The sequence below is a fragment of the Notamacropus eugenii genome, chromosome 5, assembly GCF_028372415.1.
Source record: "Notamacropus eugenii isolate mMacEug1 chromosome 5, mMacEug1.pri_v2, whole genome shotgun sequence".
In the NCBI taxonomy this organism is placed as follows: domain Eukaryota; kingdom Metazoa; phylum Chordata; class Mammalia; order Diprotodontia; family Macropodidae; genus Notamacropus; species Notamacropus eugenii.
Window position 1 is genome coordinate 327,995,311 of NC_092876.1, and position 19,501 is coordinate 328,014,811.

Sequence of the window (19,501 nt, forward strand, 5' to 3'; positions counted from 1 at the left end):
TTTATGGGTTTAGAACTTAAGAAGAAAAGCGTTTGGCAGAAAGAGGTTGAACCAACAACATTTGAAAAATATTTCATAAGTCTCAATAAATGCAAAGCAGGATGATGTTTCCACAGCTCAACTGGAAACTTTTCCAGTTTGGAAGCAGTCCTCCTCATGGCAGAGACTTCCCCGGGATGACATTTAACAATCCCTCAGCCAACATCATCTCTTGTGCTAGCAGGGTAGACATTTGCGCTAGTCAATCTAGTGTAACTGTGTAGCTTCTCCATTTGCCAAAGGCCTGCGAGAAGGAAATATCGTATCCTGGAAAATGTTCAGCGGCAAACATCACATGAGGACATGAGACTGAGGTTGTGGCTACTGTTTGGGCCAAAAGTTTTGTTTGTTTGTTTTGGTGCCCAACTATCTATGTGGCAACAACAAAATATTTCCATTCGTGGGTCGATGCATTTCCATACCAAGTTATTTCAACCTTGGATACAAAAGAAACCTAGAATGATATATTTAGTGCTGGAATGGGCCTTGGAGCTCCTCTACTCCTACCTTTTAATTTTACAGATAGGAGACTGAGGCCTAGAGAAATTAGTTGACATGTCCAGGTTCACGTAGGTGGTAAGTAGCAGAAACTTAATTTGAACCCAGGGCCTTTGACTCTAAGCATAGCATGCTTTCCTCTGCACTACTGTGCCCCTCTTGTGTTGTGAGTCCTGAGAAGAATGGAGAAACCAAACAGGAAACACCCCCAATTCCATATTTAGTTGTGTATTTATGTGTGCGCACATATGTGTGTACAAAAAATAAATTAAGCTGAATTTCAATTCCATAATTTTTTTTCATTTTACCAGCAAAGTTCTTCCTACTAACCTCCTTGCTGGAGACTAACATAAATCATATTGTTTTCCAGGATGATGTTCACGGAAGAAATTGATTCTGCAACAATCCTTGTTATGAAACCTTTATTTTGAAAGTACATTTCAAAACAAGTGCTTCTTCATCTCAGGGACTTTCAAAAGCTTGCCTGGACAAAATGGCGCAGATGTTTCTTGATGGGCTGTAGATTTGTGTTTCCCACTGAAGGTCTCTCAACTCATGAATCATCATGGAGTCACCATTAAAATATTCGTGGGGGGAGGAAGGAGGAAGCAACTTGGGTGGACTCATGTCAAGCTTTCTAAAACAACTCCCTTTAAAATGGATTCCCGTGCCTCATACAAAGTTAATCTATCACGCAAGAGTTCGTTCCTAGGAGAGCAATTCATTAGGTAATTAGATTTTTTCATTAGAGTCTATTTCTAAAACAAATGTGAATATAATACCAATTAGGAAACACTAATAGAGAAAGATTTGTAATATTATGTCATGGCTCATTCCCATAAAAGTTTATGTGAGTTGTCAAAAAGTTGTGTTCATTGGAATTAAAATAACCCCCCCCCCAGCATTCTCTAAATTGAAATGGACCCTCTGGGAGTTTTTCCCATTCCTAAAAATCAGGCTTACAATGGGAACCACCTTCCAATCTCGTTATACTTTTTTTCAGATCTGCTAGCCCTTCAATTAGGGTGGTGGCCCCCAGAAAACAAACACTCAGATCTGTCTTCCAGAGGAGAATCAGCTCAGTAATTCCCAGGAATTGTTTAGCCCTATCTCTTACTTTTCACTGTAACCATTCACCACAACTATAACATACTGACAGCTGGCTAGGCATGTTCCATAGCTGGGTTCACACTGAATAAGGCTACAACAGATACAAGAATGCTTCAGGGTAAAGAGCTACCAAGATGGCACATCAATTCCTCCTTATTTGTTGTTAACATTGAATTCAGGGTCTGTTTTATCTTTATTCAGAATCCAGGAGGGTGGAATCAATTTTTTAAATTGAATCTACATGAATTTCCTTGTAGGCAGGTTGGAGAATGAGCTCTTCTCTATTCATTTGTTAACTCAGAAAGTCCTTAAGAAGTATCTGTTATGATGCCAGCCCTGGAGGGAAGGTAGAGAATATGAAGAAGAGGAAAGAATAGATTCTTCCCCCAACTGGCTTAATTGGGGATTCAAATCTAACTCACACATAAAAGAATTCCAGAAGAAAAACAAACAGAAGAATTACAGTTAATTAAAAATCCAAGACAAAGGGACAAGAGGTGCTATAGGGAATAGGTATAAAGGACAAAGTGGGCATCAGTGAGAATATCAGATTCTGTGCTTTCTTGGGAATTTTTTAAACTGAGCTTGAGATTTCCTAGGCAAAGGTTCTTTATCTCTTTTTTATGTTCTGGACCCCTTTCACAATTTGGCAAAACTTACGGACTCATTCTTAGAATATTGTAAATGCGTAAGATGATATATATAAGATTATAATGGAAAACAACTATGCCGAAATATAGGCATCAAAATATTTTTTAAAAACAAGTTCTTGGACCCTTGGTTAAGAACCCTTGCCCTAAGGGAAGGATCTCATGATATTATTTGAAGATAGGGTAGAATAATCAGGCATTTGTCCTAGGGTGCTGAACTCAGAGGGTGCTTAGAGGGTGCTTGCTCCTTCTTGGCAGTCACTATATCAGGTTCTGGCTAGGTGGTACAGTGGATGGAGCACCAGCACAGGAGTCAGGAGGACTTGAGTTCAAATCTCACCTCAGACTCTTGACACTCACTAACTGTGTGACCTTGGGCAAGTCATTTAACCTCAATTGCCTCATCCTGGGTCATCTCCAGTCATTTTGATGAATATCTGGTCACTGGATTCAGATGGCTCTGGAGGAGAAGTGAGGCTGGTGACCTGCACAGCCCTCCCTCACTCAAAACAAAGTCAAGTGCAAGTCATGTCATCATTTCTCTGATGGCATGGTCTTCTTTGGCAATGAAGGACGAACACACACATCAGGTTCTGGACCAGAGAGAAAGACAAAGAACTGCCACATGTCTGCATGCTCCCAACTCTGTTTGTGAGGGATGGGGGGAAGGAGAGAGGTGTAAGAGTGGGTGTGGGTGTGGGTATATCCATGTAAGGATATAGACATGTACTTGAAGGATTTGCAAAAGAGAACTTCTGCTCATTATCTTTGCTTCATTACCACCTTCCCCTAATTTAAAAAGTTGATTTGAGTGAAATTGTGTTTCCTGCTGCTTGCTCTGAGCAGTTTCTTGCACCCAGGTTTTGCTAGTTTCGATTCTACCCTTGAAGAAAGGAGGTGGGGGAGAAAAGCAACGAACAGTATGCTACTGTCATAATAATAATACCTCCTACTTATGTCATGCTTCGTAGTCGCAAAACAAAAACCATTTTTCTGCGTGTCATCTCACTTCGTCCGTCCTCCAACTCATTCCACTCCCAGGCAGGTAGCACAAATCTTTTCTGTTCTGCAGGGAGGTTACATAACTTGCCTGTGGTCATACAATAAGTAAATGGTGGATCTGAGATTCAAACTGAAGCCTTCAAAGTCTAAATCCAGGGCTGTTTCCATTACTCCGCCACTCCCACTTGATTGGCTTGATGGCTGGGAGGGTTCCCAGTGCTAGGATTATTTCATGATCTTCAGACAAGAAGAAGCTGTGCAAAGAGAGGTTAGTCTCCTTCCTGACCCGCTTGAATGTTCATGCTTTTCTCTAGCTTTATTTAAACTGTTTCCATGGCCTCTGATGGCCTAGAGTGCTCCTCAATTCCTATTCTAACCTTATTCATTAATCAAAGTATTGGTTAGATCCAGCTTCCTCCAGTAAGTCTCCATGACTAGTCTTGTACCGATCCCTGCCTTTTCTGATTTTCTGCTTTATTTACAGTGTGGCAGTGGCTTAATTATACTCTTCCCTGCTTTGTGGAAGTCTTATCTCCCCATTTAAACTAAACTCCAGAAGAACAAGGGCCTTGTCTTCTCTCACCTTCTCTACAATCTATAACATAGAACAAAAACATAGGTGTTTGATACAGACTCATCCAATCACTGAAATTGAAATGGCAAATTCCCAGTCAGTTGGCCTTGTCCACAATACAATGCAAACTTTCTGAGAGGAGAGAATGTTTCATCTTTTCTCTTTGTATCCTCAGAGGGTCTGGTAGTCCTAAGGCCAAGGCAGCAGCGAGTACAAAGAAATAGAATAGAATAGACACCATCCAGATGCCCTGGTTCCTCTTCAGAGCCACAGTGGAACCTTTGTGCCTATCAGGACCATGATACCCAAATGTCTACCTGGAGCAAATCTTAGGGGTCCATCCAGGTACCTCCACATTTACTGCAGAAGCCCTACTCCTGATCAGCCCTGTCTTTTTTATTTTATATGCCACCCTACTATATCAGCTCTGGTGGGAATCAAGGATCACAGATTTAGAGCTTTAAGGGACCTTAGACATCATCTAGTGCAACCCTTCTTTTTGATGGATAAAAAACCTGAGGTTCATAGTGGCTAACTGATTCGCATTAGATCACACAGGTAGTAGGTATAAAGGTCAAACTTTGAATCCAGTCTTCACACTCCAAAGCCAATGCTCATTCCACCCTACCATCTATATCAATTTGAAAGTCACTTGCCATCTGGGCCAAAAGTAGAACCTGCATTCAAATCCTGCCTCAGATACTAACTGGCACTGTGACTCCGGGCAAATTATTTAACCACTGTAAGCCTCAACTTCCTCATCTGTAAGATGGAGATAATAATAGCACTTACCAGAGTTGTGAAGATTAAAATCATTGATATATGTAAAGTGCTTTGTAAACTTTAAAGTGCCATATAAGTGAGACCTATAATTGTCCTTTTATGGTTACTGCTGTCATCATCATCATCATGTCTGGGACTGGTCCCTTGATTCATGGTCTGCTCATCTTACTCCTATATTATTCTACCTCTTGTTCTGTTCGTTGGTAACTGATCCAAGATTCAAGGACCATAGATGCTCATCTCACCATCATTTCTTGTTAGGTCGCTGACCTAAAGTTATTCTTGGCATCCTCACCCCTACCCTGCACCATTCCCCTGGGAGTCCTATGGCATTTTGCAGGCCTTCTGCTTAATGTAACCTCCACCCCTAGCCCTTTAAAATTCAGGAGCTAAAAGTCAGGGAGTAGGAGTTGTTGGCTATTTCCAACAAATCCTGAGAACATCAGCTCAAAGCCTAGCCAGTGAGGGTCTCTTGCCCTCTTCCTATATCCTTTAAGGAACAGTTCAACAAGATTAGAAGGAAAAGTCCAGGGAACAGACCAAATCCAACATCATGCGTGGCCCCTGGACCCCGCTTTTGCTCTAGCCTGGCTGGTGGTCATTGTCCATCAACACTCTCCTGGTCCAACAGCAGCAGTTGTTTGCAAAGAAGGTGGAAAAAATGGCAAAAGGTCCTATCCCCAGCTAACTCATGTCTCTGCTCTCTCTGCTGCCTGGCAGAGCTGACACCTACAGAGCTAAGGAATTGAGCTGTTGTGTCCCACCTCCCAGGTACCTAAGTCTGGAGCCAGGAAGACTCATCTTCCTGAGTTCAAATCTGACCTCACATACTTACTAGCTGGGTGACCCTGGGCAAGTCACTTAACCCTGTTTGCCTCAGTTTCCTCATCTATAAAATGAACTAGAGAAGGAAATGGCAAACCACTCCAGCATCTTTGCCAAGAAAACCCCAAATGGGGTCACCAAGATTTGGAAATGACTGAACAGCAATTTAACCACAACAAAGAGGAAGGGATGTTGTAGTTACCATATCTCATTTTCTATTACACACATTTTATATGTGTTTTCAATTGTATTTGAATATATATTCAAAGTGTATGTGAATTTGTATCCTCAACAATGTTTATCCTGGTGCCCTGAACCTAGCAGACATTCAATAAACATTGAATGAATGAATTACAGATTAATCAACATGGTCAAGTTTACGAGATTTTTTAGGACAATTATAGGCAACAAAGGTGAGTCATTTAGATGAGAATGTGGGAATTGGAGTCAATGAGACTTGGGTTTGAATCCTGCCTCAGACACTAGCTGTGTGACCCTGGACAAGTCACTTAACTTCTCTATCTCAATTTCCTCCTCTGTAAAATGAAGGTGATAATTTCCTCCCACAATTGTTATGAGGATTAAATAAATTAACATACATCAAGCTCCTTGCAAACCTTAAAACATTATATAAATACTGGCTGTTATTATTTATATTTGGGTTTTAAGGTTTTACAAAATGGTTTTCATCTATTGTCTCCTTTGATCACAGCAATGTTGTGAAGTTTATACTCTGGATATTAGCCTCATTTCATGGATGAGAAACTGAGGTTTAGAAAAGCTTAAGGATTTATCCATGATCAAACAGGTAATAAGTGCCAGAAACAGGATTTGAATACATTTCTCTCCTGACTCCAGGTCTTGAGCACATTCCACTATGCCACATTGCCTCTCTAATAGCAGATATTAATAGACATTGTTCAGGTTTATGGAGTATGTAGAGCATGGAGTATGTAGAAAAGCAGCAGAAAGAGCATCTGCTTGAGGGTCAGAGGACTTGAGTTCAAATCTTGCCTACAATGCCTACTATCTCTGTCCTTGGATAAGTCAAGGCTCTAGTTCTGTTTCCTCATCTGTAAAATGAGGAAGGATTGGATTAGATGGACTCTGACCCTAAGACCAGTAGAAAGGACAGAGAGAGACCAGGCTGTAAGTTGTTGTTAAGCTAAAATAGACAAAAGGTCACAAGCCTTTTGAATCTTCTCTAACCAGGCTAGTCCTTATAATTTGCATAGAAAAAAAGGAGCGTGATGGGGGTAGGAGGAGAAGCACTGAAAGCAGTTTTTTTCACTACTTCATGTCTTTCCTTTTCCTTTTGAAGATGTAAAACCCAGAGATTCTTGACCTAGCCAGAAAGGCAGAATAAAAACTTAGATCTAATTTTTTTCCACCATATGTCAAGTGAGAATGAACTTGAAGTAGAGGACAGTAGAAGAGAAAAAAATTCAAAGACCAGATAGGATCTTTCCCTTGGTATCTGCTACCTTATGTGAGCCTGGTCTGAGGGGAAAAGCTTTACCCTCTATTAGGGGAAAATGAAGACTTTCTGTGCAGGGGACATGCTTATTGACCAAAGCACCCACAAGTGGGTGCTAGATAGAGTAGCAAAGAGTTCTGAAGATAGTACCACAGCTGGATATATAGAAGAAGCCTAGTTAGAGGATGAAAGAGTTGACTGAAAAAGTTGTATCTCTGACCTACAAAGGAGAGGCGTATCTTCAACGCATGGTGCAAGTGGCAGAAACCTTACTGAAAGAGTTTTGGTCCTCCCCTAAAAAAAGAGGTTTACTAATCACAGTCTTCCGTGTGGATAGTTGCCAGATGATTAAGAAACCCCGAAGATGGCTATATTGGAAAGGAGATGATGATTGGTGGAAAACAGCAAAGATGAAATACCAAGCAGGGAGCAGGACCAACCAGCCACGTAATAACATCACTAGAAAACGTGATCAGTTCCACATCATCAAAAACATGAGTAACTGTTCTTCCACATATACATTCTTGTCATGTGTGTTCCTTGCAAAAGTACCCCTCCATGCAGATGAATGGCCCCACATATGTCCATTATGGGAGATAATATGTGAATTCCACTCTTGCAAATGAGAGTATGTGCATCTACTGGAAAATGAGGTCCAAGTTCACAGGGCGAATGTGTTCTTGTTCTTTTCTCACTAAGATACTTCACTAAATGCTTTTGCTTCTATCTAAGCATGTCCTCTGACTGACTAATAAAAAAAACACATTAGCATGTAAAAGTAATAATGATGATGACTAACATGTATGTAGCACATTAAAGTTTTCAATGTACTTCATAACAACCCTGAGAGATAGGTGCTGTTATCATCTCCATGTTACAGATGAGAAAACTGAAACAGGCAGAGATGAGTTGACTAGCTCAGGTTCACACAGCTATTAAGTATATGTGTCTGGATTTAAGCTGAAGTCTTCCTTATTCTTTCACTAGCACACTATCCACCGCACAAATTATCTGCCTCAAGTACATTATCCCTCATGAGATGGATTTGGAGATGATTCCAACCCACAATTTACCTAGAACCTAAGGTGACTTTCTGATGGCCTAAGGCAAGAATGAGAGGGGATCCAAGTATTAAACATCCAAAACATATGTTATCGAATGTTATGGGCACCAGTCCCAAATGGATAGAATGAATACTCTATTTCCTAACAACCCTGGAGATGGCAAGTCTTACCATGTAGAATGTAATTACTACCACTTAAAAAAAAAACAACTCCTTTCTGATCAGCTCAAATGGGCAGGCCAAAAAGATCAAGGAGGAGCCATGGAAATTTAATCAACTGCTAATTGGGGGAAAACAATCCTAACCTCCATCACAAGACTTTGGAGAGGCTGAACTAATCAAAGTAATCATTAAGCCTTTGGCCAAAAGCAAGACAGTTGGTATGTTGAGCAAATTCTACACTGGGAGGACCAAAGGAAACTCCATTGGGTGTAGCCCTATGAAAGGGGATGCTGGAGAGTCTAACAGCTACTCCAAATGCTCTTTTTGATTCTCTAGGGTCTGGAACTGTAACTAAAATGATTCCTTCTCTCATGATGAAATTCGACCTGTTGATAAATGTTGTGGCAGACCACTATTATTCCTGTCAGAATGCCCAGAAAACTGATCAAGAGGTATGTAATTGGAGTCTGTGAACTAATCTCTATGAGAAATTTTGGTGGCCTAACTGACAAAATAGTTTGTGATCAAATTATTGAAGAAAAAATTCCAAGATTAGAAACTGTCTGCAGATCTTAACCCTTAAGGAAAGTACTGGGATGGTGTTTAGTTGTTTCTTCAGGCTTCTCTGACTCTTTGTGACTGTGGACCTACTATCCATGGGGTTTTCTTGGCAAAGATACTGGAGTGGTGTGCCATTTCCTCCTGAAGAGGATTAAGGCAAACAGAGGTTAAGTGACTTGCCCAGAGTCACACAACTAGTGAGTGTCTGAGGCTAGATTTGAATTCAGGTCATCCTGACTCCAGGCTCAGTGCTCTATGCAATGAACCAACTAGCTTCCTCCTATTGGAATATTAAAAGGGCTTAATAATATCCTCTAATATTCTAAAATATCATCAACAGCATCAGTATAGTAGGTTCCTATCATAAGGTAGTTTCGAAGAGTTTGACTGGACAAACATTTATTAAGCATCTACTTTATGCTAGGTTCTGGGGAAACAAAGTCAACAATGGACCAATAGTTGCTCCTAAGAAGTTAATATTTTACTGGGAGAAACAATATATGTTCAATAAATACAAATTAGTTTGGAGGACACTGACAACTGGGATAATTAGGAAAGACCTCTGGATAGATGTATTTATGATGAGTCTTAAAGAGAGCTGATAGTTCCAAGAGACAGATGAAAGAGATCAGTAGAAGCACAGAGCATAATCTGGTCAAAGGCAAAGAGACAAGATGGAAGGCTATGTATGGAGAACAGCGATTGGGCCAGTTGGCTTGGAATGAAGAATTCAAGAAGGAAAATATCGTATAATTAGCCTTTAATGCTAAACAGAAAATATTTTATTTTATCCTAGAAGCAATAGGAAGGCACAGAAGCTTCTTGAACAAGGGAATAACATGGCTGGACATGTGATTTAGGAATATCAATTTCCCGGCTATGTGGAAGATTTATTGGAGGCAGGAGAGGCTAATGTCCAAGGTCACAGGCAGGATTTTACCCAAGTCCCCTTATTCCTTCTGCTGCATCATGATGCCCTTGCTCTTAAACTAGATGGATATTGAAATCTCTGAAATTCTATGAGGCCATGTAAGTCCTGTCCCATAGTACCTATGTTATAACAGAGTTCTACTATATTAATCATGAAAATCTTCAAAATGGAGACACAGTTATAATTAGAAAAGACAATGCTATTAAAAAGGAAAAGATGAAAATAAGCCATATGAGTAATAAATCTCATCATTGATCTTTAAAAACACATTCAAAAACACCAGAGGTGACAGACTCTTGACAATGACGACACTGAAACCATTTTGATAAGAGCACACTTTGTCATAGCTACATTGCATAGCTAAATTCCATTTATAATCTCAATTGTGTTGAGCAAGGCATATTTAGCACCATCTAAGACCACATTTTTTTTTATGGTTTCCTTTTGTAATTACATTTTTTCATTTACCAAACTTTTATTTTCTCTTCCTCTCACCTCCTTTTCCCCAGTGAGAAAGAAAAAAACAAAAAAACCTTATAACAAACATCCATAGTTATTTATAATCAAATTAAATAAATCCACAATCTGCCATATGCAAAAAAGTTTGTCTCATTCCATACCTTGTGTGAAACACCTTTCTCTCTGTCTCCCATCTTTCTCTTCTTCTCTGTTTGTCTCAAAAGAAATGCCACCATTAGTCCTCTGGTGTAATGGTTAGTCAGTATATTGATCCAACAATCCCCAAAATGGGGTCATGAAGAATCAGACGTGACTGGAAAAAACAACTCAACAACAGGATAAAAATGGAAAAATCACTGGTTCTAGAATCAGAGGCATTTTCCCAAGACAGTACAAGAACTGACATGTTCTACCCATTTGGAAGGGCTTCAAGTATGATCCTAGTAACTGGTTTAGTCAGCCTGGCTAAGTTTAGAGAGACTCAACAATCAAAGCTTGACCACTAGGTGATATTTTTCCTGGAGGGTTGAAATCATGAAACAAACCAGCTAGAAATGGTAAACCAGATCTTCTACTAAGGCCACATCTCAACAGCATCACCAAGGTGAGGAATGTTCCATGCATTTCTCTTGGCCATCTTATACACAGCAGCTCACTGGACCAGTATTTGCCTAAGGTCAGAGTTATGCCTGTGAGCTTCTCCATTGCTGATCCCTGATTGTTCAGTATTCCATTTGCCCATGGGATATTGGCTTACCCCCCCCCCCCCCCCGCCCCAGCTTTCCTTCTAATGTTCTACTTTCTAAATCTCTGTCATCTAAGCACAATGTCCTACGTCTATATAACCCCTTCTTCTATCATCTTCCTATCATTCTCATTACTATTCACTATAGTCCTATAACGCTCCAGTCTTTATTCTGCCCTGCTCCACCTTCCACTGTGCCCTTTGGAGCCCCATTTCATTGTTAACAAATTCTCCTTCATCATGTGCTTCCTCCTCCAAAATTTATTCAGTACCTTTGAATTAAGTGTAAACTGAATTTTCCTTTCATCTCTATCTGTCTTCTAGTGCTGGCAGAGAAGAATGAGGAGGTGGAGTTGGCATACTTGTTAACTCCCCAATAGTGTGTCCAGACCATTGCTCTGCCATAATCCCTCCACAATCTCTTCTCATTTAAAGATTCTCTTATCTGGAATACCCTTTCTTCTCCTCTCCACCTATCTAAGTCCTACCCAGCTTTCAAAGTCCAGCTCAATTCCCATCCTTCTTCATGACTCTTTACTCACTATCTCAACACATAGCACTCTCAATAGCACTTATGATTGATAGCAACCCTTAAGGGACCAATAAACACTATGTTGTTGTTATTGTGTTGTTTCAGTTGTGTCCAGCTCTTCATGACCCCCTTTTCTTGGCAAATATACTGGAATGGTTTGCCTTTCCTTCTCCAGCTCATTTTATAGATGTGGAAACTGAGCCAAAAAGGGTTAAGTGACTTACCCAGGATCACACAGCTAATAGATTTTTGAGGCTAGATTTGAACTCAGGAAGATGAGTTTTTCCTGATTTTCCTAAATCAGACTACAAATATCTTAAGGGCAGGGACCTTTATACCCCTACAGATGGTGTTAAACACATAGTACAGTAGCTCCTCAATTAGGACGTGTAGACTGGGCTGAACTAGCTTGAGATAGAATGGGAGAAATGACATGGTATGGTGGGAAGAACTCTAGATTTGAAGTCAGGAGTGAATTCTGAATTCAAATTTCTCTTTTGACATCTACTAGCTATGTTGTATGGGCAGGTTACTTAATCCGAGCTTCAATTTCCTCATCTGTAAAATGGGGTGTGTGTTTGTCCTTCGTTGCTGAAGAAGACCATACCATCAGAGAAATAATGATATGACTTGCACTTGACTTTGTTTTGAGTGAGGGAGGGATGTGCAGGTCACCAGCCTCACTTCTCCTCCAGAGCCATCTGAATCCAGTGACCAGATATTCATCAGGATGACTGGAGATGACCCAGGATGAGGCAATTGGGCTTAAGTGACTTGCCCAAGGTCACACAGCTAGTGAATGTCAAGTGTCTGAGGTGAGATTTGAATTCAGGTCCTCCTGACTCCTGCAGTGGTGCTCTCTCCACTGCACCACCTAGCTGCCACTTGTAAGTAATAATTGTTGTAGTCCCTACCTCACATTGTTGTTAAAAGGATCAGAATGAGAAATTTATGTAATGTGCCTTGCAAACCTTAAAGTGCTGCATAATCCTAGACTTTCAGAGCTGGAAGGCCATCTGGTTCAACCTAATATCTAAAGAAGAATGCCTTCTACAACCTACCTGGTAAGTGATCATTTAGCTTTTGCTTGAAGACTTCCATTGAAGAGGAACCCACTACCTCCCAAGATGCCTATTCCATTTTTTGGAGAGGTCTAAATGTCTGTTATCATCAACACCATCTTCATTGGATTAGGCTGTACTGAATTGAATTGTTTAGAGAATATTCTACCAAGGCACAGTCCCAAGAACAGTATGCCCCAACCCTCTTCATATGTGACAGCTGAATAAAAAAACCAATTGGAAAAGATGTTTCTTATTTAACTAGATCATAAGGATAGCTGGGGCCAAGGAAAGTAGAGCCTGGGCATTAACTGGTGATAAAACATGTCCCTAAACAAGATGTGTCTCGATGTTGACAATAGGACAAGAATAAAAGAAACCTAGATAAGGAAACAGTAAGGTAAATTGGGAGAGCTAGGTAGCACAGTGGATAGTGTTGGGCCTAGAATCACAAAGATTCATCTTTCTGAGTTCAAATCTGGCCTCAGAAACTTACTAGCTGGGTGACTCTGGGGAAGTCACTTAACTCCATTTGCCTCAGTTTCCTCATCTGTAAAACGATCTGGAGAAAGAAATGGCAAACCACTCCAGCATCTCTGCCAAGAAAACCCCAAATGGGGTCATGAAGAATCAGACATGACTGGAAAAAAAAACTCAACAACAGGATAAAAATGGAAAAATCACTGGTTCTAGAATCAGAGGCCTCGAGTTCAGATCCTGTTTATGGCTTTTAACCAACTGTGTATTGGGCAAATCACTTAACCTCTTTGGGCCTCAGTTTCCTGATCTATAAACTGTAGAAGTGTGCCTTGGCAACCTCTGAAGTCACTTCTAGTAATACATTCTATGAACCTAAAGATCTAGAGCCTCCAGAGAAACAAGAAATAGAAGAATTTCACTCCATACACAACAAGGACAACATTCACAAACAGGAGTGAAAGGAGACCAAAAGAAAACAAACAAACAAAACAAACCTCTAGCCTCTGGAGACAATTTGATCTGGTGCCTGTGAAGGCCTGTCTCCAGCCTAACCTTGATGTTACCTAAGTGGTCTATGAGGAACCTTGTCTTCACTCTTGATGGGGTTTCTTCTAAGTTTGGATTTTTCTCTCTTTGATAATTTATTTTCTTGTAAAGAAGCTTTCTTTCTAATTCTCAGCTAAAATCCCACCTCCTATTCAGACCCACAGTGATCACCCCTAGTCCAAGACCCCAGCACCTCAAGACTAAATTATTCATTTGCTTCGGAGTATGCGTTGATTTCTATTGTTTTTAATTGCTTCCTTTGTCTTGTCTCTTCAATTAGATTGTGAGTTTCTTGATGGTAGGTACTGCTTCTTCTCCTCTTATATGCTCCCAGGAGACCACCATGAGAGTGCACACAGAGTAATATTTATTAATTTTAGTAATAAAATATCAAATGTGTCTGTGATCTTATTAATGTGGATATGCCCTCCAACAATACAAGCAGCAACCCATCCATTTCTCTGTCTCTCCTTAGCAGTTCTTATCCTGGTCTTCCCATAGGTTCAATACAGGGAACTCTACCCAACATGCTCAGTGCCTTCTTTGCTTCCTCTTGTGACCTTGGGCACATCAGTGAAGCACTTAGGTTTTCCAAATACTATTCCTTCACTCTCATCATATGATCACCTCCTCTTGTTTTTTAATTCTATATTTCTTCAATGGCATCCTTTTCTCCTACTCTTTGCAGTTCCTTGTTTGTAATGAGTTGAAGCCCATGCATACCCACCAAAATGTATGATACCCCTTTGAAATTCTTTGATGACTTTGGTGGCATGGGACATTGCCAGTTCTATGACAGGCATTGAACAATTAAATGTTGGTATTAAAAAGATGGGCCTTTGTCTCAAAGGGATCTTTGAAGGTCATTAAGTTCCTATAGCCAAGAAACAAAATATAAAGATGTGCCCCCTTTCAAATTTTGGAAAGGTTGTATGGAATAAGAGACAAAGACAGAGCTAATGCTGATTAGCTGATTTTGCATATGAGAACATGGATGTTACTTAAAAGATTGACTCAATACCTTGTTTCCCACAAGCTGGTTTGCGTAAGACCAACAAGAGAAACTTAGGCAGTCAGTAATGCTGACCACTATCCTGGGCCCTCCAGAGCAAGGGATTCATTGACTAGTTGATTGCCAGGCTGAATTAGAGACTTTTAGTCCTGGGTACTAGAATTCCAGAAAATATAGATGGGTCACAGAAAAAAATTAAAAAAGATTTTGCAGGAGAGCTTTATAAGTAGTAAAGATCTACAAAATGTTTCTGATGAGGGGATAGAAGTAGCAAAGCCGCTTACATAGTTGCACGGAGAGAGGATATGGGGATACTTAGAGTCCCACATGGAGAAGGGCAAACACGCACACAGGAAGGCACATGCATAGATATGCATGGAGGCACACAAAGGCATACGTACACACACACGCGAATGCACACAAAAGTGGGCACATACAAAAGGACACACACCCACAGAGGTGCACCCAACAAACACCAAAGGAGATTCTAAGGAGAATAGTACCTGCAACAGTGCCATCTAGTGGGATGCTGAGCATGTGGGAGGGCTCTGTCCCATTGTTTTGCTTCCCAGTGCAGTACCTGTGGTTTCATGGTTCAATGATAGTTTGACAGTTTCTAGTGGAAAGGAGAAAAAACACAATATAAAACAAGAGTTCATTCTGTTTGGGATTCTTTGACATTCTGTCTTTTCCCAGTTCAGTTCCCACCTTGCACCTTTATTAATCTCCCTTCGATCCCTCTGCCCCATCTGTGAGAGGGAGCACATAGTTGGAAATAAATAGCCTTGGATTTGGAAGCACAGATTCAAACTCTACCTCAGACACACTGTGTGACCTTGGGCAAGTCACTTAATCTCTCTGTGCCCTCATTTTCTCATCTGTGAAGTTAAGGAGTTGAATTTAATGTTGTTTAAAGAAACTTCCAGCTCTAAATCTATGATTCAATAACTCCTATCACTATCAAAACGCCTTGTAGACTCCTCTCCAGCTATCAATATCCTGTGTGTCCTCTAGCAGCCAGGAAATACTGTCCATTCTTTGGGAAAACTTACCCAACTCTGAAGCCAGTACTGACCTCTCCTCCCTCTGAACAGCACTTAGAAATAAATCTAACATTTGGACACCATCGTACCATGATTACTATCAGATTCATCTTCCTGATTTCAAATCTGACCCCATACACTTACTAGCTGTGTGACCGTGGGCAAGTCACTAAACCCTGTTTGCTCAGTGTCCTTTTCTGTAAAATGAGCTCAAGAAGGAAATGGCAAACCACTCCAGTATCTTTGCCAAGAAAACCCGAAATGGGATCACAAAGAGTCAGACGTGACTGACAGATGACTGAACAACAAAAAGTAAACCATCCCATCACTAGCATTGGTTATAAAACTCTATACTTACATTAACTTATTTGATCATCACCATAATTCTGTGAGGTCGGCATTCTAGGCTCAAATGAGCAAGGTGATGGAGAAAGACTCCAAATCCACTAGTCTCCTGACTCCAAATATTCCTTTCATTATGCTATGGAACTTAGTAGTCCACAAATATTTATTAGATCTACTGTGTACAGAGCACTTGATTAAGCTTGGGAGAGCGGCAAAATTTAGATAAGCAGAGTTTAGGGGAGGTACTCAGCAATACTTATTGATTGATGATTGATTCTGCTGCACTTCTCTGACTTGGTCAGTGGGAGCTTTATGAACTGGACAATTTGTGAAGTTCAAAACTTCTCGAGGTTACCCTCATTTCTGCTTTTCAATTTTCCTTCAAACTCAAGTGCCTGCCCTCCACAACCTGCTTCTGGATCACAGTGGTGCCCTCTTCCTTGCCCACAGAGAGAACCTGCAGATGACTCTGTCCCACATTTCTGAGAGTTCACTGGGGGCACACACCACAGGACAGGTGGTGAAAGTACTCAAGAAAGATCAAGGGACCCACCTGGCAAGAGATGGAGGGCAGGGGTACGATTCCTATAAAACCTATTCACTTTCCAACCCTGTAAGCAAAACTGTCCTCAGGGTAAATAGTAAATAGTAAATACCTAAGGTCCCCTGCTTCAAGGATCTTCAATAACTGAGTAGATCAGGCATATATGCAGAAGAACAGGTAGATCATTTAAAGAACTCGTTAAGGAAGGTTATTTTAAAAATTCAATTTCTTTTCTTATGACTTACGTAGGCAGCGGGTGAGAAAGAAAGATGGTTCCTCCCCCTGATTCTAAAGGAAAAAAACTGAGACTTTTATAAATTCAAACAGCTCACACCACTATCTCCCTTTACCAAGCCAAAGCGAGAAAGACAGCCTCTCCTCCACTTTCACACAAACAAACCTTGCCTTAGATTGAATGTTAGGTTTTTTTAGGGGGAGGTTTGTGGGTTTTTTCCCCTTCAAGTCTGCCTTTGATGTCCATTTTAACTTGATTGCACAATAATCATCCTATGGGTTGGAGAAGCCATATGATATGATTGAGCAAAGGCACATATTCCCAGCCCCCACTTCCCATCCCACAGGTTGTGTTGAGTGTGGACCCTAAGGAGCTGTGGCTTCTCATTGGACTGTTCTTATATAATTAATCACAATCCTCTCTACCTCATTCCTGCTACTCCAAGTGCCTAAGCACATGATTTTCATTTTCACGTGCATGTTCTTGTGTATCTATGTATAAAATTCACAGATGAGCTGTGATACCTCTGACTCTCTCAGGAGAAGTAAAATGAGGAAAATCATTCAAGGGGTAACTAGAGAAGCTACTCAGAAGACAGGGAGAAGTTAGAGAAAGCTATTATTTTCCTCTATAGGGGCTGGGTACCAGGAAGGTCTTCCTGTTGTAATTTCAAAGCCAAGAGCTGAAATTGAGTGAAAGACCAATCAACCAGCAAGTGCATATTAAACACTTGCTATGTTCCAGGCACTGTGCTAGGGCTAGGGATATAAAGATTAAAATGAAAGAAATCCTGCTCTCAGGGAGCTTATATTCCATCAGAGGAGGTAATATGTTTACACCAGACCAGATGTATAGTCTTCTATTGGGTAGACTTACCAGGACAGCTCTCAGATCCTGGGAAAGAACAGAATGGGAATCTCAGGGAACCACAGAGAGAATTTGATTCAGGAATAGATTGGGTTCACTGGACTGAACAGAAATTGACCCCATTATTAAACGCAGCAAACATTTATTAAGTACCTGCTATCTGCAAAGTGTTGTGTTACGAATTGAGAGAGAGAGAAATACAAGTATCCAGTAACCAGTCATTGATAACATATTAGACTTTAGAATTAGAAGCAATAGGTTCAGAACTGACTTTAACATCCCTCTGGGTCATTCCCCTGTTTCTTGCTCACAGATTGTGTCCTGAGGGGAAATGGGGAGCATAGCTTCTTAAAACTATAGCTCACAAGCTCCTACTACTACCCTTACATTTAGTAGTCAATGAATAAGATACAATTAACTCAAAGCAAAGTCATTTACTGCTATGGCATCATAGCATAGGAAGAAAACATTCTCCCCATAAAGCTGGGGCACACTCCACATCTACACACCACATCAGCGACAAGAACGAGTACGCATTTAGGAAGTACTTGCGGCCAAAGTAACTCACACCCCCAACACTGCAAGACACTGACTTCTTTCCTTCCTTATGGTGTCCTCATATCCCTAGGTATCCCTCGCCCACAAGAATCTCAGCTGCACAAGCCACTCAGTCAGACACTCGAGATCTGGTCTTCTCTACAGCTCAGCTCCTGATGGGCAGGGATGGCTTCCTTTTCAGCTCACAGAACTCATGTTCTTCAGCACACACCCCTGCCTTGACTAATGTGTATCTTGCTTATTCTAGAGCCACCAGAGATACCGCCAACCCTTAACTAGATAAAGACTAACTGCCCTCAGACTGAATCAGTTTTGAGTGGAGAATATCTTTACTGTACCTATGCGGTCACTACACTTATACTGCTGCTACCAGAATGCATCTAACTCTTAGAATCAAAAGGTGTCTCAGAAGCCACGTATACCAACCCTCTCCATTTTACAGATGATAACTTTTAGTGTTCTTGTTTACAAACTGAGGCCCAGGTCCTCTGATCCCAGAATCTGGGGTCAGTAGGAAATGTCCCTTCCACTATGTCATTCAGGCTTCCCCTATGGACAAGTTGGTCAAATCTTCTTTCAAGAAATGCAACAAGTCTTCAACAAAATCCATTTAATTCTCTTTTTAAAAAGAAGAAATGAAAGATAATATATCCATCTTCTTCCAAATCTTGTTAATTTGGATAACTCAGCTAATTTTTTTATGAAACAAACTATAAGGAAGGAACAAAAAAACTGTTTTTTTGTCTCCCTCCAAATTGTAAAGTTTGCTGGAGGAAGGAGAATGCCAAGCTCAAAGTCAGCTGCTCTTTCAAAGGATTCCATTAATTGGGCCTTCCTGAAGTACAATCTCACTGTGATAACCATCTTTTTAAAATCTTTTGTTGCATAAGAGGGGCAGATGGAGAGATGACTGAATTTCACTGACTGACAACACCCATGTCCTAGCATTGAAGTATTGTGCTTAAATGAATAAATGAATGAACAAATAAACAGATGAATGAATAGATGGATTAATAAATGAATAAAATAAATAAAGCTGAATTCCTGTAACAATGTTCTATTCCAGGCCCTTCCTTCTCTTTAAGTCAGACTGACCTTCCCAGAAGAGTCTGGGAGGTCTCTCTAGAATCCAGTTTAATTACAGGTCTCTTCCTTTTTCCTAATAAGAGGACGGCAGGCAACTAGTGAAAAGGCATAGGGATTAGCAGTGGGGTATAATGGAAATAGCTTTGGATGTGGCATCAGAAGAGTTCTTTCTGACTCTGCCACTTATTAATTGTGTGAGTCTAGGCTAATCACTTAGCCTACCGGAGCCTCAGCTTCTCCCTCTGTAAAATGGGGTTTTATGCCATTTATGCCAAAATGGGGTTATATTTATGCCACTTATCCCCATAAAGTT

The 19,501-nt window shown here is 40.6% G+C and overlaps 1 long non-coding RNA gene across 7 annotated transcripts in view; it reads right to left on the minus strand.

Annotated features, from left to right (window-relative positions):
* Nucleotides 1–942: 942 nt before the first annotated feature.
* Nucleotides 943–19,501, minus strand: part of LOC140506395 (uncharacterized) — a 162,454-nt gene continuing 143,895 nt past the window's right edge. For 4 of the 7 annotated variants that reach the window (XR_011967912.1, XR_011967914.1, XR_011967916.1 and 1 more), the window contains 3 exons: nucleotides 15,014–15,126; nucleotides 10,296–10,350; nucleotides 943–3,553 (listed from right to left, as the gene is read on the minus strand). This is a non-coding gene — a long non-coding RNA (uncharacterized lncRNA). The remainder of the gene's footprint in view (nucleotides 3,554–10,295; nucleotides 10,351–15,013; nucleotides 15,127–19,501) is intronic. The other 3 variants (XR_011967915.1, XR_011967918.1, XR_011967913.1) reach the window with 3 other exon arrangements.